The sequence below is a fragment of the Trachinotus anak genome, unplaced genomic scaffold, assembly GCF_046630095.1.
Source record: "Trachinotus anak isolate AG129_WGS33_773 ecotype Australia unplaced genomic scaffold, CSIRO_AGI_Tana_v1 ptg000039l, whole genome shotgun sequence".
Taxonomy (NCBI): domain Eukaryota; kingdom Metazoa; phylum Chordata; class Actinopteri; order Carangiformes; family Carangidae; genus Trachinotus; species Trachinotus anak.
Window position 1 is genome coordinate 1 of NW_027273890.1, and position 10,152 is coordinate 10,152.

The window sequence follows — 10,152 nt, forward strand, 5'->3', positions numbered from 1 at the left end:
CATTGCCCGCCGTGTGAGAACCCTAGAAGGAGGAAGCCCTCCCATGACATTTACCCTAACCCCAACCAGGGTGACCTTGCCTAACCCTAACCACATGTAACCCTATCCCAAGAAGGGGAGGGGCTACATAAATTTATATATGGGCGATAAATAGTTAAAAAAATTCATGCTGGAAAGGAAGGGTTAAAAAAGTTAAAAACATTGGATTAAAAACAAGTTAAAAAGCTAAAAACAGTTGATATAAATATAAGTTAAATACAAAGTTAAAAACAGTTGATATAAAAAACCCAAGTAAAAAACCCAAACAGGGTTATTTAAAATCACTCTAGCTGAGCTGAGGAAGGACAAATAGTCTCGAAACGTAGCTACAAGGGCTAGAGTGCTAAAATTCAATTTTTTGTCGCCAGGGAATTGGCAATGGTTAGTGGTTTATACAGGACGTGAGAGCCTAATTTTTTACTGGGATTTGAACCCAAGATTCGGGGAGGGGGACTAATTTTTAGGCCAGGGCATGCCTGGCAGGCCTGGGGAAGGGCCAGCATAAGGCCCGTGCACCTTCAGGGACCCCATTGAGGGTCCCTGACTCATTTCCCCTAACCTTACCCGCCTGTGCCTATGCTGGACCCGCTGTTTTTAACAGATCGACCTGGACCTGTCAAATGGCATTGCCCGCCGTGTGAGAACCCTAGAAGGAGGAAGCCCTCCCATGACATTTACCCTAACCCCAACCAGGGTGACCTTGCCTAACCCTAACCACATGTAACCCTATCCCAAGAAGGGGAGGGGCTACATAAATTTATATATGGGCGATAAATAGTTAAAAAAATTCATGCTGGAAAGGAAGGGGTTAAAAAAAGTTAAAAACATTGGATTAAAACAAGTTAAAAAGCTAAAAACAGTTGATATAAATATAAGTTAAATACAAAGTTAAAAACAGTTGATATAAAAACCCAAGTAAAAAACCCAAACAGGGTTATTTAAAATCACTCTTGCTGAGCTGAGGAAGGACAAATAGTCTCCGAAACGTAGCTACAAGGGCTAGAGTGCTAAAATTCAATTTTTTGTCGCCAGGATTGGCAATGGTTAGTGGTTTATACAGGACGTGAGAGCCTAATTTTTTACTGGGATTTGAACCCAAGATTCGGGGAGGGGGACTAATTTTTAGGCCAGGGCATGCCTGGCAGGCCTGGGGAAGGGCCAGCATAAGGCCCGTGCACCTTCAGGGACCCCATTGAGGGTCCCTGACTCATTTCCCTAACCTTACCCGCCTGTGCCTATGCTGGACCCGCTGTTTTTAACAGATCGACCTGGACCTGTCAAATGGCATTGCCCGCCGTGTGAGAACCCTAGAAGGAGGAAGCCCTCCCATGACATTTACCCTAACCCCAACCAGGGTGACCTTGCCTAACCCTAACCACATGTAACCCTATCCCAAGAAGGGGAGGGGCTACATAAATTAATATATGGGCGATAAATAGTTAAAAAATTCATGCTGGAAAGGAAGGGGTTAAAAAAAGTTAAAAACATTGGATTAAAAACAAGTTAAAAAGCTAAAAACAGTTGATATAAATATAAGTTAAATACAAAGTTAAAACAGTTGATATAAAAAACCCAAGTAAAAAACCCAAACAGGGTTATTTAAAATCACTCTAGCTGAGCCTGAGGAAGGACAAATAGTCTCCGAAACGTAGCTACAAGGGCTAGAGTGCTAAAATTCAATTTTTTGTCGCCAGGATTGGCAATGGTTAGTGGTTTATACAGGACGTGAGAGCCTAATTTTTTACTGGGATTTGAACCCAAGATTCGGGGAGGGGGACTAATTTTTAGGCCAGGGCATGCCTGGCAGGCCTGGGGAAGGGCCAGCATAAGGCCCGTGCACCTTCAGGGACCCCATTGAGGGTCCCTGACTCATTTCCCCTAACCTTACCCGCCTGTGCCTATGCTGGACCCGCTGTTTTTAACAGATCGACCTGGACCTGTCAAATGGCATTGCCCGCCGTGTGAGAACCCTAGAAGGAGGAAGCCCTCCCATGACATTTACCCTAACCCCAACCAGGGTGACCTTGCCTAACCCTAACCACATGTAACCCTATCCCAGAAGGGGAGGGGCTACATAAATTTATATATGGGCGATAAATAGTTAAAAAAATTCATGCTGGAAAGGAAGGGGTTAAAAAAAGTTAAAAACATTGGATTAAAAACAAGTTAAAAAGCTAAAAACAGTTGATATAAATATAAGTTAAATACAAAGTTAAAAACAGTTGATATAAAAAACCCAAGTAAAAAACCCAAACAGGGTTATTTAAAATCACTCTAGCTGAGCCTGAGGAAGGACAAATAGTCCTCCGAAACGTAGCTACAAGGGCTAGAGTGCTAAAATTCAATTTTTTGTCGCCAGGGATTGGCAATGGTTAGTGGTTTATACAGGACGTGAGAGCCTAATTTTTTACTGGGATTTGAACCCAAGATTCGGGGAGGGGGACTAATTTTTAGGCCAGGGCATGCCTGGCAGGCCTGGGGAAGGGCCAGCATAAGGCCCGTGCACCTTCAGGGACCCCATTGAGGGTCCCTGACTCATTTCCCTAACCTTACCCGCCTGTGCCTATGCTGGACCCGCTGTTTTTAACAGATCGACCTGGACCTGTCAAATGGCATTGCCCGCCGTGTGAGAACCCTAGAAGGAGGAAGCCCTCCCATGACATTTACCCTAACCCCAACCAGGGTGACCTTGCCTAACCCTAACCACATGTAACCCTATCCCAAGAAGGGGAGGGGCTACATAAATTTATATATGGGCGATAAATAGTTAAAAAAATTCATGCTGGAAAGGAAGGGGTTAAAAAAAGTTAAAAACATTGGATTAAAAACAAGTTAAAAAGCTAAAACAGTTGATATAAATATAAGTTAAATACAAAGTTAAAAACAGTTGATATAAAAAACCAAGTAAAAAACCCAAACAGGGTTATTTAAAATCACTCTAGCTGAGCCTGAGGAAGGACAAATAGTCTCCGAAACGTAGCTACAAGGGCTAGAGTGCTAAAATTCAATTTTTGTCGCCAGGATTGGCAATGGTTAGTGGTTTATACAGGACGTGAGAGCCTAATTTTTTACTGGGATTTGAACCCAAGATTCGGGGAGGGGGACTAATTTTTAGGCCAGGGCATGCCTGGCAGGCCTGGGGAAGGGCCAGCATAAGGCCCGTGCACCTTCAGGGACCCCATTGAGGGTCCCTGACTCATTTCCCTAACCTTACCCGCCTGTGCCTATGCTGGACCCGCTGTTTTTAACAGATCGACCTGGACCTGTCAAATGGCATTGCCCGCCGTGTGAGAACCCTAGAAGGAGGAAGCCCTCCATGACATTTACCCTAACCCCAACCAGGGTGACCTTGCCTAACCCTAACCACATGTAACCCTATCCCAAGAAGGGGAGGGGCTACATAAATTTATATATGGGCGATAAATAGTTAAAAAAATTCATGCTGGAAAGGAAGGGGTAAAAAAAGTTAAAAACATTGGATTAAAAACAAGTTAAAAAGCTAAAAACAGTTGATATAAATATAAGTTAAATACAAAGTTAAAAACAGTTGATATAAAAAACCCAAGTAAAAAACCCAAACAGGGTTATTTAAAATCACTCTAGCTGAGCCTGAGGAAGGACAAATAGTCTCCGAAACGTAGCTACAAGGGCTAGAGTGCTAAAATTCAATTTTTTGTCGCCAGGATTGGCAATGGTTAGTGGTTTATACAGGACGTGAGAGCCTAATTTTTTACTGGGATTTGAACCCAAGATTCGGGGAGGGGGACTAATTTTAGGCCAGGGCATGCCTGGCAGGCCTGGGGAAGGGCCAGCATAAGGCCCGTGCACCTTCAGGGACCCCATTGAGGGTCCTGACTCATTTCCCCTAACCTTACCCGCCTGTGCCTATGCTGGACCCGCTGTTTTTAACAGATCGACCTGGACCTGTCAAATGGCATTGCCCGCCGTGTGAGAACCCTAGAAGGAGGAAGCCCTCCCATGACATTACCCTAACCCCAACCAGGGTGACCTTGCTAACCCTAACCACATGTAACCCTATCCCAGAAGGGGAGGGGCTACATAAATTTATATATGGGCGATAAATAGTTAAAAAAATTCATGCTGGAAAGGAAGGGGTTAAAAAAGTTAAAAACATTGGATTAAAAACAAGTTAAAAAGCTAAAAACAGTTGATATAAAATATAAGTTAAATACAAAGTTAAAAACAGTTGATATAAAAAACCCAAGTAAAAACCCAAACAGGGTTATTTAAAATCACTCTAGCTGAGCCTGAGGAAGGACAAATAGTCTCCGAAACGTAGCTACAAGGGCTAGAGTGGCTAAAATTCAATTTTTTGTCGCCAGGATTGGCAATGGTTAGTGGTTTATACAGGACGTGAGAGCCTAATTTTTTACTGGGATTTGAACCCAAGATTCGGGGAGGGGGACTAATTTTTAGGCCAGGGCATGCCTGGCAGGCCTGGGGAAGGGCCAGCATAAGGCCCGTGCACCTTCAGGGACCCCATTGAGGGTCCCTGACTCATTCCCTAACCTTACCCGCCTGTGCCTATGCTGGACCCGCTGTTTTTAACAGATCGACCTGGACCTGTCAAATGGCATTGCCCGCCGTGTGAGAACCCTAGAAGGAGGAAGCCCTCCCATGACATTTACCCTAACCCCAACCAGGGTGACCTTGCCTAACCCTAACCACATGTAACCCTATCCCAAGAAGGGGAGGGGCTACATAAATTTATATATGGGCGATAAATAGTTAAAAAAATTCATGCTGGAAAGGAAGGGGTTAAAAAAAGTTAAAAACATTGGATTAAAAACAAGTTAAAAAGCTAAAAACAGTTGATATAAATATAAGTTAAATACAAAGTTAAAAACAGTTGATATAAAAAACCCAAGTAAAAAACCCAAACAGGGTTATTTAAAATCACTCTAGCTGAGCCTGAGGAAGGACAAATAGTCTCCGAAACGTAGCTACAAGGGCTAGAGTGCTAAAATTCAATTTTTTGTCGCCAGGATTGGCAATGGTTAGTGGTTTATACAGGACGTGAGAGCCTAATTTTTTACTGGGATTTGAACCCAAGATTCGGGGAGGGGGACTAATTTTTAGGCCAGGGCATGCCTGGCAGGCCTGGGGAAGGGCCAGCATAAGGCCCGTGCACCTTCAGGGACCCCATTGAGGGTCCCTGACTCATTTCCCCTAACCTTACCCGCCTGTGCCTATGCTGGACCCGCTGTTTTTAACAGATCGACCTGGACCTGTCAAATGGCATTGCCCGCCGTGTGAGAACCCTAGAAGGAGGAAGCCCTCCCATGACATTTACCCTAACCCCAACCAGGGTGACCTTGCCTAACCCTAACCACATGTAACCCTATCCCAAGAAGGGGAGGGGCTACATAAATTTATATATGGGCGATAAATAGTTAAAAAAATTCATGCTGGAAAGGAAGGGGTTAAAAAAAGTTAAAAACATTGGATTAAAAACAAGTTAAAAAGCTAAAAACAGTTGATATAAATATAAGTTAAATACAAAGTTAAAAACAGTTGATATAAAAAACCCAAGTAAAAAACCCAACAGGGTTATTTAAAATCACTCTAGCTGAGCCTGAGGAAGGACAAATAGTCTCCGAAACGTAGCTACAAGGGCTAGAGTGCTAAAATTCAATTTTTTGTCGCCAGGATTGGCAATGGTTAGTGGTTTATACAGGACGTGAGAGCCTAATTTTTACTGGGATTTGAACCCAAGATTCGGGGAGGGGGACTAATTTTTAGGCCAGGGCATGCCTGGCAGGCCTGGGGAAGGGCCAGCATAAGGCCCGTGCACCTTCAGGGACCCCATTGAGGGTCCCTGACTCATTTCCCCTAACCTTACCCGCCTGTGCCTATGCTGGACCCGCTGTTTTTAACAGATCGACCTGGACCTGTCAAATGGCATTGCCCGCCGTGTGAGAACCCTAGAAGGAGGAAGCCCTCCCATGACATTTACCCTAACCCCAACCAGGGTGACCTTGCCTAACCCTAACCACATGTAACCCTATCCCAAGAAGGGGAGGGGCTACATAAATTTATATATGGGCGATAAATAGTTAAAAAAATTCATGCTGGAAAGGAAGGGGTTAAAAAAAGTTAAAAACATTGGATTAAAAACAAGTTAAAAAGCTAAAAACAGTTGATATAAATATAAGTTAAATACAAAGTTAAAAACAGTTGATATAAAAAACCCAAGTAAAAAACCCAAACAGGGTTATTTAAAATCACTCTAGCTGAGCCTGAGGAAGGACAAATAGTCTCCGAAACGTAGCTACAAGGGCTAGAGTGCTAAAATTCAATTTTTTGTCGCCAGGATTGGCAATGGTTAGTGGTTTATACAGGACGTGAGAGCCTAATTTTTTACTGGGATTTGAACCCAAGATTCGGGGAGGGGGACTAATTTTTAGGCCAGGGCATGCCTGGCAGGCCTGGGGAAGGGCCAGCATAAGGCCCGTGCACCTTCAGGGACCCCATTGAGGGTCCCTGACTCATTTCCCCTAACCTTACCCGCCTGTGCCTATGCTGGACCCGCTGTTTTTAACAGATCGACCTGGACCTGTCAAATGGCATTGCCCGCGTGTGAGAACCCTAGAAGGAGGAAGCCCTCCCATGACATTTACCCTAACCCCAACCAGGGTGACCTTGCCTAACCCTAACCACATGTAACCCTATCCCAAGAAGGGGAGGGGCTACATAAATTTATATATGGGCGATAAATAGTTAAAAAAAATTCATGCTGGAAAGGAAGGGGTTAAAAAAAGTTAAAAACATTGGATTAAAAACAAGTTAAAAAGCTAAAAACAGTTGATATAAATATAAGTTAAATACAAAGTTAAAAACAGTTGATATAAAAAACCCAAGTAAAAAACCCAAACAGGGTTATTTAAAATCACTCTAGCTGAGCCTGAGGAAGGACAAATAGTCTCCGAAACGTAGCTACAAGGGCTAGAGTGCTAAAATTCAATTTTTTGTCGCCAGGATTGGCAATGGTTAGTGGTTTATACAGGACGTGAGAGCCTAATTTTTTACTGGGATTTGAACCCAAGATTCGGGGAGGGGGACTAATTTTTAGGCCAGGGCATGCCTGGCAGGCCTGGGGAAGGGGCCAGCATAAGGCCCGTGCACCTTCAGGGACCCCATTGAGGGTCCCTGACTCATTTCCCCTAACCTTACCCGCCTGTGCCTATGCTGGACCCGCTGTTTTTAACAGATCGACCTGGACCTGTCAAATGGCATTGCCCGCCGTGTGAGAACCCTAGAAGGAGGAAGCCCTCCCATGACATTTACCCTAACCCCAACCAGGGTGACCTTGCCTAACCCTAACCACATGTAACCCTATCCCAAGAAGGGGAGGGGCTACATAAATTTATATATGGGCGATAAATAGTTAAAAAAATTCATGCTGGAAAGGAAGGGGTTAAAAAAAGTTAAAAACATTGGATTAAAAACAAGTTAAAAGCTAAAAACAGTTGATATAAATATAAGTTAAATACAAAGTTAAAAACAGTTGATATAAAAAACCCAAGTAAAAAACCCAAACAGGGTTATTTAAAATCACTCTAGCTGAGCCTGAGGAAGGACAAATAGTCTCCGAAACGTAGCTACAAGGGCTAGAGTGCTAAAATTCAATTTTTTGTCGCCAGGATTGGCAATGGTTAGTGGTTTATACAGGACGTGAGAGCCTAATTTTTTACTGGGATTTGAACCCAAGATTCGGGAGGGGGACTAATTTTTAGGCCAGGGCATGCCTGGCAGGCCTGGGGAAGGGCCAGCATAAGGCCCGTGCACCTTCAGGGACCCCATTGAGGGTCCCTGACTCATTTCCCCTAACCTTACCCGCCTGTGCCTATGCTGGACCCGCTGTTTTTAACAGATCGACCTGGACCTGTCAAATGGCATTGCCCGCCGTGTGAGAACCCTAGAAGGAGGAAGCCCTCCCATGACATTTACCCTAACCCCAACCAGGGTGACCTTGCCTAACCCTAACCACATGTAACCCTATCCCAAGAAGGGGAGGGGCTACATAAATTTATATATGGGCGATAAATAGTTAAAAAAATTCATGCTGGAAAGGAAGGGGTTAAAAAAAGTTAAAACATTGGATTAAAAACAAGTTAAAAAGCTAAAAACAGTTGATATAAATATAAGTTAAATACAAAGTTAAAAACAGTTGATATAAAAACCCAAGTAAAAAACCCAAACAGGGTTATTTAAAATCACTCTAGCTGAGCCTGAGGAAGGACAAATAGTCTCCGAAACGTAGCTACAAGGGCTAGAGTGCTAAAATTCAATTTTTTGTCGCCAGGATTGGCAATGGTTAGTGGTTTATACAGGACGTGAGAGCCTAATTTTTTACTGGGATTTGAACCCAAGATTCGGGGAGGGGGACTAATTTTTAGGCAGGGCATGCCTGGCAGGCCTGGGGAAGGGCCAGCATAAGGCCCGTGCACCTTCAGGGACCCCATTGAGGGTCCCTGACTCATTTCCCCTAACCTTACCCGCCTGTGCCTATGCTGGACCCGCTGTTTTTAACAGATCGACCTGGACCTGTCAAATGGCATTGCCCGCCGTGTGAGAACCCTAGAAGGAGGAAGCCCTCCCATGACATTTACCCTAACCCCAACCAGGGTGACCTTGCCTAACCCTAACCACATGTAACCCTATCCCAAGAAGGGGAGGGGCTACATAAATTTATATATGGGCGATAAATAGTTAAAAAAATTCATGCTGGAAAGGAAGGGGTTAAAAAAAGTTAAAAACATTGGATTAAAAACAAGTTAAAAAGCTAAAAACAGTTGATATAAATATAAGTTAAATACAAAAGTTAAAAACAGTTGATATAAAAAACCCAAGTAAAAAACCCAAACAGGGTTATTTAAAATCACTCTAGCTGAGCCTGAGGAAGGACAAATAGTCTCCGAAACGTAGCTACAAGGGCTAGAGTGCTAAAATTCAATTTTTTGTCGCCAGGATTGGCAATGGTTAGTGGTTTATACAGGACGTGAGAGCCTAATTTTTTACTGGGATTTGAACCCAAGATTCGGGGAGGGGGACTAATTTTTAGGCCAGGGCATGCCTGGCAGGCCTGGGGAAAGGGCCAGCATAAGGCCCGTGCACCTTCAGGGACCCCATTGAGGGTCCCTGACTCATTTCCCCTAACCTTACCCGCCTGTGCCTATGCTGGACCCGCTGTTTTTAACAGATCGACCTGGACCTGTCAAATGGCATTGCCCGCCGTGTGAGAACCCTAGAAGGAGGAAGCCCTCCCATGACATTTACCCTAACCCCAACCAGGGTGACCTTGCCTAACCCTAACCACATGTAACCCTATCCCAAGAAGGGGAGGGGCTACATAAATTTATATATGGGCGATAAATAGTTAAAAAAATTCATGCTGGAAAGGAAGGGGTTAAAAAAAGTAAAAACATTGGATTAAAAACAAGTTAAAAAGCTAAAAACAGTTGATATAAATATAAGTTAAATACAAAGTTAAAAACAGTTGATATAAAAAACCCAAGTAAAAAACCCAAACAGGGTTATTTAAAATCACTCTAGCTGAGCCTGAGGAAGGACAAATAGTCTCCGAAACGTAGCTACAAGGGCTAGAGTGCTAAAATTCAATTTTTTGTCGCCAGGATTGGCAATGGTTAGTGGTTTATACAGGACGTGAGAGCCTAATTTTTTACTGGGATTTGAACCCAAGATTCGGGGAGGGGGACTAATTTTTAGGCCAGGGCATGCCTGGCAGGCCTGGGGAAGGGCCAGCATAAGGCCCGTGCACCTTCAGGGACCCCATTGAGGGTCCCTGACTCATTTCCCCTAACCTTACCCGCCTGTGCCTATGCTGGACCCGCTGTTTTTAACAGATCGACCTGGACCTGTCAAATGGCATTGCCCGCCGTGTGAGAACCCTAGAAGGAGGAAGCCCTCCCATGACATTTACCCTAACCCCAACCAGGGTGACCTTGCCTAACCCTAACCACATGTAACCCTATCCCAAGAAGGGGAGGGGCTACATAAATTTATATATGGGCGATAAATAGTTAAAAAAATTCATGCTGGAAAGGAAGGGGTTAAAAAAAGTTAAAAACA